The sequence below is a fragment of the Rhinolophus ferrumequinum genome, chromosome 12, assembly GCF_004115265.2.
Source record: "Rhinolophus ferrumequinum isolate MPI-CBG mRhiFer1 chromosome 12, mRhiFer1_v1.p, whole genome shotgun sequence".
Classification (NCBI taxonomy): domain Eukaryota; kingdom Metazoa; phylum Chordata; class Mammalia; order Chiroptera; family Rhinolophidae; genus Rhinolophus; species Rhinolophus ferrumequinum.
Genome location: NC_046295.1, coordinates 32,637,557 through 32,650,437, shown reverse-complemented (window position 1 = coordinate 32,650,437; position 12,881 = coordinate 32,637,557). Strand labels below are relative to the sequence as shown.

The following is a 12,881-nucleotide window of genomic DNA, read 5'->3' as shown; positions in this document are numbered from 1 at the left end:
TGAGCTGCGCCCTCCACAAGTAAGACGGAAAGGACAACAACTTGAAGCTGAATAGCACTCTCCACAACTAAGATTGAAAGGACAACAACTTGACTTGGAAAAAAGGCCTGGAAGTACACACTGTTCCCCGATAAAGTCCTGTTCCACTTCCCCAATAAAATTTTAAAAAAAAAGAAAAAAAAGAAAATGAAGTGGGTAGAATATGCAATGCACTGGTATTTAACAATGGAAATGGGATATGGCTTCTATATGTATCTACGAGGGGTTATCAAAAAATATGGTTAATGTTTAAATTAAAAAATGTATTATGGTAAAAGATACATTGTCATTAATACCCCTCAACATATTTCCCCTTGCTTCAAACACACTCATCCAATCATTCTTGCCACTTTCTGAAACAGTTCTGGAAGTCCTCTTCCGTAAGTGTCTTTAGTTGTGCTGTCGTGGCTGCCTCCATGTCCTGAATCGATTCAAAATGTGTACTTTTCGTGGTCATTTTGACTTTTGGGAAAGCCAGAGCTGCACAGTGCCAGATCCGGTGAATAAGGTGGATGAGGACACACCGTAATGTTCTTATTTGACAGACAATGCCATACCAGAAGCGATGTGTGACACAGAGCCTCTCCATTGTGATAAAAAAAAAAAAAAACATGGTGAATGCTGCTGCCCAGTGCCATTCAAGTGAAAAGCAGGGATCTTCAATATGCGAAGTGGTGCATCAAACCTTAGTAACAGTGTGGCAAGTTCCAACTTCTTTGTGCAGTCAGTCGGGTGTGAGCTATGATTGAGAGAAGGTGTGTTTTAAAGTGCGCCGTAAATCATGCATCACGAACAATGCATTAACGTGAAATGGGCAAACGGTTTTATCCTCCATCATGACAAATCACCTCTGGTACGGCAATTTCTGTCAAATAAAAACATTACTGTGTGTCCTTATTCACCGGATCTGGCACCATGCAACTTCTGGCTTTTCCCCAAAGTCAAAATGACCATGAAAGGTAATTGTTTTGAATCGATTCAGGACATGGAGGCAGCCACGACAGCGCAACTAAAGACACTCATGAAACAGGATTTCCAGAACTGCTTTAGAAAGTGGCAAGAACGATGGGATAAGTGTGTTCGCAGTGAGGGGTAGTGTTTTGAGAGGGACTAATGGCAATGTGTCTTTTACTGTAATAAATTTTTTTTATTTAAACATTCATCATATTGTTTGATCACACCTCATACTTCTTCCTGACTGAAAAATAATCATTCAAAAAATAATGTTAAAAACAACATTTACAATCTATTAATCTTTCATACACTCCTTATTAGATTAGTAAAAGAGGTGAGATATAGCAAAACATAAGACTTATCTTGAACTAATGCAAAAATACTCCCTTTCATAGTGTGCAATGCTCTAAAATCTTGGTAAGTCTACTTGCCAAATTAACATTGGAATAAAATTTTATGGAAATGCATACTTCTTATCCAAAAGACACAATAATTTTTCTGCTACCAAACCTTAATAAAAAGAATGCTTATCCAAGTATAAACATTATTCAGGAAAAATGAAAAGCAGTAAGTATGACAAATGAAAAAATATAAAAGAATACTAGTGTGGATGATGGCAGCGCTTCCCAGAGCAGGGTCTCAAAAGTATTCCAAAGGCCCTCAGAACTTTGACAGGACTTTAGTTCTTTCCAAAACCAGCTGAATAGCAATGAAAGGAAGAAAAAGTCGACGTTCTAATAACTGGGGAAGAAATGTTGAAAAATGAGATAAATAGAAACCTAAATTAATTTGTATTGTTTCTGATGAGGGAGCTTGAAAATCCCTTTCTCCCTTTCTCTCTTTCTCTTTCTCTCTCTCTAATTGCCGATCCACATACTTGAGAAATTACATCCTGTTTTAACTGTCTTATTGGTGAGCAACAGGCAAGAGCCCCAACTGTCAGACACTTGTCTGGCACACAGACACAAAGAATCTGGCTCGTCAGGAGCTCAAGCTGTGAGACTTAGCGAAGTCCTGTGTAGGTGAGGAAATCAGGGCACTTGGCCACTGCTCTCTAAGGGAAACACTGAAATGGTGGAACCTTCTGAGACTGTGCCACAGGTATGGCCATTATGCCGGACCTAGGCTCTGGGTTTTCTTTCTTTGCTGTTCTTCTCAGGAGAAACAATAGCCTTTGAACCCATTTGCAAAGAAAACACCAATTCCTGGATCCATGTTATTGGCATGTTTCCTGCTGCCAATCTTGCCATGGAATCATAGACTATTAGTGCTAGAAAGGGCTTTAAAGATCACCTCACTCACCCTATTGTTTCATTTTACAGCTGGAGAAACCGAGACCTAGAGGGTTTAAGTGGCTAGTCTAAGGTTTTACAGTGAGTGACAACAGACTGAGTACCAGAACAGACACTTTTCTCTTCACTCTTCCTTTGGCTGGCACTTTTAAAGACCTTTATTTCTCAGCCTAGTCACTCTCTCTCTTTCCACATAACCTCTCAATATATGTTTCCTCTCACCAACCAATGTACTTTTATTTTCAAGCCAGCTGCCTCACTCTTAGTTCACCCTGCACTCAGCTCCAATTAGCTCTTACCCATTTCTGCCTAAATAGGAAGCGCCAGGAGACTCTGGCCATCTTGACCAGGTACTATAAAACAAAGGCAAGCTATACTGACTGGGTATTACAGTTTCTAATAAAAGGAGTGAGAAAGAAGAATCCAGGAGTTCAGAGTCAGCAATACGCAGACATAGGTGATTGTGCACACACAGTATTTTTGGACTAGACTAGATTTAACCTTGAAGGCATAACATAGCCAGGACTAGGAAAGGAGCCTTCTGAAGCAAAATCATGCTCAGGTTAGTTACACCATTAGTGGAACAAGGATATGTATTTGTTCAAGGGGGCAGTTGGATGTATAGAAATTGTAAGGAAATAATAGGTGACTGAAAATGGTAATGATATATTACCTTACTATCTAAGTTCACATTTCCTAGCCTTTTTCCAAAAATCCCTTTAAAAATGTCTGTCAAATTCATTGGAGAAAGGAAGCAGAGGAGGTAGCTGAGTTGAGTCTGCCTACTTTATATGTTGAGGTTAATTATCCATAAACATAATGTAAAAGGAGTCATATGATTAATTAAACACTTAACAAGACCGGGGAGGATGGGAGCGGGTAAGATGAGGGAGGCAGGCGAAAAGCCTGTACAATATACAATGCTTCAGCAAAAAAGATGACACAGACTACCAGGTAAATTTTCAATTGGAATGTATAAATCACATTTCCAGTTTGAGAAAGATTAAGGCTATTTTAGATTACTCAAAAATGAGAAAAAAATTCCACTCTTAATCAAAATACTTAGAAAAAAATAAATATGTAGATTACTAAATAACAACTTTATACATAGCAGTCAACTAGTTTCTTTAAACACCTTTAATATCCAAAGAAACGGAGCCAGTTTTTCTCTACAATTTTTTTTTCTCTACAATTTTTTCTCTACAATTTCATGTTAAATGTTTTTCTGTATGATGTTCCAAGGTTACTTTATACCTCAAGATTAGGACTGGCAAATTATTCCCAAAGTACTTATTGCTACAGGTACACAAGTGGTCACCTCACATTTTTCTAGCCTTAGTAAAAGAATTGTAAGCAATACATTATAAAATGGTAGAATTGCTTGATGAGTTCATCTTTACACAACTATTTATTATCATTACGTATTAATGACTGCATTTTGTATAAAGCTTATAAATAAGGCTCAAAATGTTTTCAAATGAATTCATGTATAACAGATGCATAAAGGAAAAAATATATTGGACAGTGAAATGGACAATGACAAGTTGCAAGAGTTTATGAAATGTTACATCATTAGTTTTCAGTCTAAGATCACTGGTACAGGAGAGTTATCCAAACAGATTAAAAGAAATCCATTATAATAAGTCTGCAAAATAAAATGAAAATATAACTTTGGGCTAGTATCATATTAATTCAGTGTATGGTTGACAGCTTGTGTTCTGACTTATTTTTAAAAGGGGGAGGAGGGACTAATTGTTTAATGAGTATAGATTAGTAGGCAAAGTCTTTCAAAAATTAGGGCCCATAGGGAAGGAAATGATGGTCAGGAGCATATTAAAAGGATACTTAAATGGCAAAAAGATTAGAATGGGTGTCTTCTAGTATTCCCTAATAATAACAGCTAACATGAATTAAGCATGTATACTACGTCAAATACTAATAAGTAAAGCACATGAATTATCCCCCTTTGATCTTCACAGAACCCCATAAAGCAGGTAAGACTGATCCTACTTTTCAGATGAGAAAACTCAGGCTAAATGAAGATAAATAACTTATCCAAGATCCCATTGTTAATAAGATTAACTGAACGAAATCTGACTCCAAAGGTCTTTAAACAATATACTTCTTCCATTGATCTACAGAATAAAACATATACCTATTTGATACTTTACATATATTTCAGTTTTTAACCAATTTGTTTTTATTAAGTACATCTTGTACTTTGATATAAAATATAAAACCTTCAAATATACAAGTTTTGAAACAATGTTATATACTTTAAAACTCTTAGTGGCATAAAAATAACTGGTAAACTATAGGACCACATTTTAAAAGACAAACGCCTGACATTTTATCAAGACTAGTATTTAAAAATATAGTTATTCTCTGTTGATGTTTTGAATTCTTTGTGGCATTTCATCACAATTAAGTACTATGCCTTATAAAGGTACTGTTTAAAATTATCACATTTTGCTGATTGTAGTTAAACGTGGGATAACAGTATAGATAAAACCATTACCTGGAGAAAAAAGTTTAAAGATGCAACTATATCTTTCTAAACTACTTGAGGAAGATACTAACTACAACTGTTTTGAGTATATGTCTTCTGGAGTATATATTACTGAGGAAAGAAAATCAATGATGCAAGAAGAGCACAAAAGTTCAATAGTTTTTAAGAAAAAACTCTTATTGAACAAATATTCAGATAGAGAAAACAATATATGATCACTTCCAGTTTAGTATGGCACAGAGTAAGGCAGGGAATCTGAAACTTTTCAGATAATAAAGCCTAATTAAATATTTAAGCCAGACTACTTCAACAGCATGAAGTGGGGACTGAATTCTCCAATTTTTAGTATTATTACTATTGTTGATTTAATTAACCTGATAAATTATTGCCATTTATACTTTTGAGATAGCTGTTTTTAGATTATACATAAAAAAGGGTATCATTAATGATGGCATATAAAAATGTAATAAGAATGTACAACGTATTGATGTGTGCCAGTAATACCCAATTTATGGAGTACAATGCCATGCTGCCAAAATAGTATGAGATTCTCAAGTTAAACAAAATTTTTGAGCTGAAGACTGAAATACCTGCATAAGATGATCAACGTACAGATATGCCTATAGGACTAATGCTGACATTCAGGCTACACCAAAGATATCAATATTGAAACTGTTTTATGTTGTGCTAACATATATTAACACAGAGAAAGATAGGCTTTGATATACAACTGCCAATTAAGACAACATATTAAATTTAAAATCCATAAAAATAAGGCTATTATGTGCTTGAGTGCATATAAATAATATTTTTTCTTTAAATAAAAGTTCTAATCAGTTCACATTCTTAGTGATAGTAATCTCGTGTTGCAAACAGCACAGCACCCTCTGGTGCATCTGTTATAAGATGTATAAAATTCCCACCAAAAAAAAAAAAAAAGATAGAATTAGAGTAAAAAGGAACTTTGGATATCAACAAGTTGATACTCTTTTATTTACTCCATTACATATTTTTAAACATTGATGCTTAAAAACAATTTTCATTTAAAAAGAGCACTAAAAACTATAGTAACAAGTGGATGAGGAAAATGTTTTAGTGTTAAAATACTTAAGATAATGAAGCAACAAAACACTGGTTTCCAACATTTATCATTCAAATTAAAATAATGCTGACAAAAAGAAAAAAGAAAAAATTCTTTAAGTAGGGGATGGCAAAGTTAACTTGTCATGTTAACCAAATTTTACTTTATTCAAATCTGCCTTGGCTTTTGCTTCAGATAAATTTGACTTGTTACATAAAATGCCCCTGAGTACTTTTTCTGAATTCAAAGGGAATTTACCATAACTTTTAGAATTGTTAAGTGTTTTGTGAAAAGGATCTGCAACTTATACATAACTTGAAAATATAGTAATATTCAGAAATAAAAATTATGTTAAATTACAACTCTTAATGTGAATAGTTCAAAACTTTTACTAAAAAAAAAAAAAACTAAACAAACAAAAAAAACACCTCTTCCTAGGAAAATAACTCCAAAAGTATATTTTACTGAGGACAAAAGCAAAGGATGCCACCTGCTTTAGACAACCCTTTTGTGAACCACTGGAAGTCCCAACACAATGCACTAGAAATGAAAGTGACACCTGTTTTAAGCAGCCATCTGTCCCTAATAAACTGGATTTAGTCAAATCCACTTAATCTGGGATTTCCAAAATGTAGGAACACTATGCACCTGTGAACAGAGAGGAATTTAAATCTGGTTTTTGATGGCCACCGGGAATTTATACCAGAGTTAAGGCAAATGGTTCCATTAGGGAAATTATTTATTTTTTAAGTAAGTCGAAGTAGAAGATTTTTCAGCTCTAATGCTCAACATAAAGACAAAAAACAAAAAAACCAACAGACACTCCATAATGGAAAGGTTTACTTCTTTGAAGACTTCTTAATTTAAAAATTTCCTTGTTTGGTATTCTCATTTCTTGTAACATAGTCTCACTATAATAACAAGAACAAAGTACCATTCCTATTTGTTCAGAAAAGTGTTTTTTTAAACTCTTCCCACACATCTGATGCTACATCCACTCTTTTAAACACATACACAAAAATACACAAACACGCTTAAAAATTTGAAAAGCAGAATCATACCCCACCTACTGATTTCTTAAGTTTGACCTTAGAGGAAAACACACACAACATCAACTTTCTCAAGAATAATGCAATGTGTTGCCAAAAAGTAACAAATATCATTATTTAAGTAATACATTGACTCTATCTTGATTTAGGATTTATTCATTTTTAATTGTTAATGTTTAATGGTAAAAAAATTTACCTTATTAACGGTGTTTAGGGTAAAAAAAGTTGGTTAGTGTTAAAGTATATTAAAATTATAAATTATAAACATTTTATTTGAGTATCTAAGTAGAGTACAAGACTATTAGAATACTGGAGGAATAATATATTAGTTTTGAAATTAGGTATAACTACCCCATATAATGAAAAATTATGGAATGATGCATTTTAGAAATACATTTTAGTTTACTATATTACACACATAAATATACTACAAAAATATGCTGATACCGGTTAATTCAATTCACAGGCAAAATAATCTAAAAGACTGAGATAGTCGTTATGACAATACAACGAATCACAGATATTCAGCTACTAAAAACAAGCCACAAGTGACTCCTATTTAACAGTTTTAGTTTTAAAGAGTGGTCATTCACTTTCAGAGATTTCTATTAGTCTAAAAAGTGAGAACAAAAAAAAAAAAAAGTGAGAACACAGAAGAATAGCAATACACAATATACTCCCTTACAGGAAAAATATCACAGAAAGAATAAACGAAGTGCTAACTATTTACCCTTCTGTTAAACTTAAAAAATTGTAATTTGCTAATATTTCTGGTTATTTTCTCAATCCATATGATTGATATTGACATACTTGAGCCCAAAGCATCTCTAACAGCAACTTTTATATCACCTATATGCTTTTAAAAAAGGATAATAGAATTCAAATTAAGTTCTGCTTTCAAATCAACTTGTGAATGAACGTCTAAATTATTGAATCTGAGGTCATTTTCATGAGTGAAATGCCTCAAAAAAGTTCTTGGACACTGCAAATAAAAATATTAAACCATAACATTATAGCATATAATCTATTCAGCTGAAAACCCATTATGTAAATGGCATAAGGTCTGAAACTGTCTCAAGACAGCAAAACTCCTATTAACTTCAGAGAGAGTTTATAGGACTCAGGAGCTTCACCATCCAAAAGAGTTCAGGCATTTGACACTTATCTGAACAGAAGAAAAAAAAAATAACAAGTTAGTATTAGAGATTTGCATGGAAGCCAAGTTGGGGAGGGGGTGAATATAAAGGAATTCGGATGCTCTGAGAAAGACTTCTTTCAGAACTATCATCCTCATTTAAAATAGCAATCACAAGAAAATGTATTGAAAAAGGGAGAGTTAATAAAGAAAAAACAAAAACAAAACACAACTCTTATTTTACAAAGTATTGGCCTTAATAGTATTCCAATTACCCAACCTACTCTTTGACAATCTCAAGAATAATTAATACTGTTACATTATTCACAGTGCTCTGTCAGGTAAATCAATATGTTTACTGTTAGAAAGAAGATTATTTAAATAAGTATTTTAAAATTCCAAATTGGAAACTTCAGTATGTGCAAATATAATACTATATTTGTTTTAGCACACATTCATTATCAAAACTCTTTACTGATAATAATCTATTAATTAAACGTTAGGCAGAAAAATGAACACATTTACAGGATCTGGAAAACTGCGTTACCTCTCACCAACAGCCATACTACTTGAGGACTGATAAGTATTCAAATGTACAGAGAAAAAAATAGATTTTTTTTAAAAAGAGACTTAAAAAGGAGAAAGTTCTCTCCTCTCACCATGTTTAAGTCACTGCCCAAAGAAAACCAAAAATAAAGAAGAGTATGTTAAGTACACACATGCCTAGATCTTAACAACCATAAAGAAAGTGAAATATACACACGTTTCAAGTTGAGAAGCTTCATACATTCTTTATGAACAACTTGACTTCAATTTCAACTCTCAAAGAAAAGCGAACAGAGAAAAAGATGGAGAAAAAAAAAAACTCTTTAAAGTACCATAACTGTCACAAATAACACTGTAAACTGAGTTCTCACAAAGCTTCCTCATGTCCTTTCCCTGTTTATCACACACAAAGTCTTACAACCACAATGAAAATTGTTAACACTCCACTGTGGGGAAGGAGGTTCATCAAAGTGAAATGGAACCTCACTACTACCCCTCCCATCTCCTCATGAAGGATAAAGCACTGTCAATAACTACTAACCCAAGTATCACTGATGCCCTGCATCCGGTTTAAATCACAAGCGCGCGCGCACACGCGCACGCACACACACACACACACACACACACACACCCCAAAAAAAGAGAGGAGAGAGACTTTAAAAAAAAATCTTTTCCAGTACAGCGGAGTCCAGCGTAGAGGCCCCAGGTTTCAGTGTGCAAGGGGTGTGGGGGGAGAAGAAAGGGTGGGGGGAGAGTGCTGAATGGATATTAAGACTGTTTGCAGCACAAAGAAAACAGTTTTAAAAGAAAAAAGAAATCCGTGCAGCTGATGATGGTAAAAAAAAAAAAAAAAAAAAAAGGCAGCCCATTTAGCACAAGGCAAAAATAAAGGGAATAGGCGGTGGGAAAAGTTCACCGTTGTACGAGGATAAAAATAACAAAACCCTTAACAAGGCCCCACAAGTGAACAACAACAACAAAACACCACCTCTTGGGTACCCCCCCGCCCGGCACATTGTTGTCTATTTCGGTTTTGAAAGAAGCAGGAAACAAGCAGCTTTGAAAAAGAATTAAATTAAAGAAAAAAACCCTTCTCTCTTCACCTGACTCTCTTCTTCAGATCAGACCAAGGGGAGAGCTCCACCATCCGCAACGGAAAACTGTGGCTCCCTCTCCCGCTCATCTCGCAGCCCCCAGAGCTCCCGCTCCATCCCTGAAGCGCGGCCGCAGAGGGCCCGGGCCGGCCGGCGGGCGGGCTGCGCGGCGCCCACACCCCCGACCCAGCCGCGGCGCGCACGGTCCATTGTAAACAAGCCCGGGGGACGGAGCCCCTCGGCTGCGGCGCCGCAGCGGCAGCCCCCGGTGTCAGGAGTGAGACCCCAGCACAGCCACAGTCGGCTCGCACACACGGACACACACGCACGGACACACGCGTTCACACGCATCCACACGCTCCCACACACATGTAGAGACCGAAGAATATTCACCTTGGCTGTGGATTATTGTGGTGTTGTTGGTGGGTGATGGAGATGGTGGTGGTGGGGAGGAGGAGGAGGAAGAGGAGGAGGAGGAGGAGGAGAGGAGTAGTTGTTGTTGATGGGTAACAGTCGCCAGGACTACGGTGACTATGGCGCTTGATTCACAAGGCAACGGTTGCTATAACTCACAAAAGAGAGAGAGAGGGAGAGAGAGAGCGAAAGGGAGAGGGAGACACTCGCAAGGGGAGGGGTGGGGGAGGGAAAAGGGGAGGAGGCGGGCCCCGAGAGTCGCCGGAAGGGGCGGGCTCAGCACCATGACTGACAACCCCAGATCCCGGGCTGGTGGGGGCACAAGGCCGGGGTTCCGAGTAAGGCCTCCGAATAGAAGCTCACGGGTTTGGCAGGAGTTAGGGTCACCCCAGTTCTCTCAAAGGTACGCTATTACCCGCGCTGGCCAGGTTGGACGGGGAGTTGAGGGGCGTGGTGCGAGGGGTACGTTTTGTGAACCGAGAGCTGCCAGTCCCAGCAGCCAGCGTTTAGCAAAGGAGCCCCCGAGTCGCGAGAAGGTAATGGCTAACCCACGGAAGGAAGGTGGTGGGGTCGATTCCAAACACTTCTCTGGGCAGACCAGCAACAGCTGGGGAAGGGCCCACTTTCAAGTGCGCCCTCCGCCCCTTTGCTAAAGTGTCACTTCCGGGGCGGGGCTATCGGATGGTCCCGGATGTGCCGCCGCTTTTATTTATTTTTTTTCCCTTTTTCTTTTTTTCCTTTTTTTTTTTTTTTTAATCCCCCTTCGTTTCTCAGGCTACGGCGGTGTTCCTAGTTGTATCCGCCTTATAGCATGCCTTGGCCCGTTAGGGCTCCGTAGCCTGCGCTGCACTGGAGGGTCCGAGCCGTTTTCGCCCTCCTGCTTTCTGCGCCCTGGCCCGCTCCCGCCTCCTGAGGCCAAAATTCCGGGGAGAGCGGGCGGCGAGGCGTGAGCGAGCGGCCATCGTCGCCATCTTAGAGCAGATGAGCCGCGCGTGTGGGCAGCGCGCCGGCCTCCCGCGGTCCCGCCGCTGCGTGGCGCGCAGAGAGAAAGGTCTGAACTCATCCAGCCCTCATTCCAGAAGGAAAAGCGAGGTTATCACTCCGTACCTATGGGGCGGGGAGTAAGTGCTAGAAAGCAGCGAAAAACTGCCCTGCCGGGACGATGTGGAAACGCGTGGCGGTCCACCTCCGCGAAAGGCGTTGAGGGGTGCGGTAACTTACACCTTCCGAGGTAGCACCCAGTTAGTTTCTAGTTCCGCGCTATCTTCAGCCCTTAAGTAAAGTGCTCGTCCCTCTTTAAAGTTGACCGAACCGGGATTTGAGCTCAACCCCCGATTCTATTGCTTTCCTGGCCCTATGCCCCGGTTACTTGACAACCTGCTGTATTGAGACAGACGAACAGGCTTCCTTCTGTAGTGGATGTTGTTACCACACTACTGGCCATCTCGAACCGCTGCCCTTGGTATTGCACAGCCTCTGATACTTAACGGTTCAAATATAGTCGTCCAGTTCTCTGCAGACAGGACTCCTGCAGGCACATGCCCCCAGGCCCAGCCAGTACCCCAAACCTCCAACACAGGCAGCTAAGCTGCTTATCCAAGACAATAACCTTAGAAGTAGAGCCATAGGAAGTCCGTCCTATTCTTGAGGCTTAATTTTTGCACCTGCAAAATAAGGGGTTTGGGCCTACATAAATTCACAGTGCTAAAATAATAATAGCGACCATTACTAAGGTCTTAACACTGCCGCAGTGTTTTACATACATTATCTCATTTAATCCTCAACACTATTAGGTACATAATATTTTAGAGAACACAGGCACAGTCTTAAAAGTCAGTGATTTTCTCTTAGGGCTCTGTGTCATGGGATATTAGGGAAGGGTAGTTTGGAATCCACTATTAATAGATTTAAAAAAGTGATGTTGCCTTTGGTAATCTTATAATGAGTTATAGAGGTTCTTATAATGTGTTACAATGTAATAGTGAACAGTGGTGAGCACAGTGCTAAAGCTGAAAGGTTGCATGACTCACCACGGTACTAGTAGCCCTTCTAGTCTGAGACAAATGATAATGTGACCAACAGCAGTTCAATTCTTCAAATTTAGAATAAAAATTGCAACATACACATGGGAAATAAGGTATGCATTCCAGCTGTATGAAAACTGGTAGTCATTATGAATATTCGTTTTATTATATTCCTATAATGGTGTACGAAACTGTTTGCTCACACTACACAGCTCAGAATAGCTTTGCTTTTTTAGTGCTATTGTCTGTTGTGGTTAGCCTGCCCCTTCCCTCACTGTCAGCTGTTGCTTCTTAACTGCTGTCAGTGAACAGTTCTGTTAGCCTCCCCACCCTTTTAATTTGCTGCTTTTAATCTACAGGCAAGAAAACCACATAATGAAGCTTGAGCAAAACTGTCTCAAGAGTATAAACAGGTACTTTGAGGAACTCTCCTTTAGAAAAAGTTTGCAACCTTTGTGCAAGGACATTATAATATCAGTTTTAAGCTGCTTAGAGACTTTTTTAACCTACTTTCTGATTTGGCTTTTTCCTTAGGAATAAATTTCCTTAAGTAAGTTATTTAAAAGTTCAGATTTAGAACTTCTAACCAGAGTGAGATTAATATGAATTTTTCAATGTTACTACCACACTGAATCAAATAAGCCACCAGTTCAAGCTATAGATTCAAAAACATGTTGGATTATATATATATGCATGTATTGTTTTCTGCTATATAAATAGTTATGAAAGGACCTAGAAATCTGT

General features: G+C 38.1%; 1 protein-coding gene across 1 annotated transcript in view; it reads right to left on the bottom strand.

Moving 5' to 3' along the window:
* RFX3 (regulatory factor X3) overlaps positions 1-10,306 on the bottom strand; it is a 258,294-nt gene extending 247,988 nt beyond the window's left edge. The window contains exon 1 of the mRNA XM_033123755.1: positions 10,093-10,306. The gene's annotated coding sequence lies outside the window, so the exon portion shown is untranslated. The remainder of the gene's footprint in view (positions 1-10,092) is intronic.
* Positions 10,307-12,881: the final 2,575 nt, after the last annotated feature.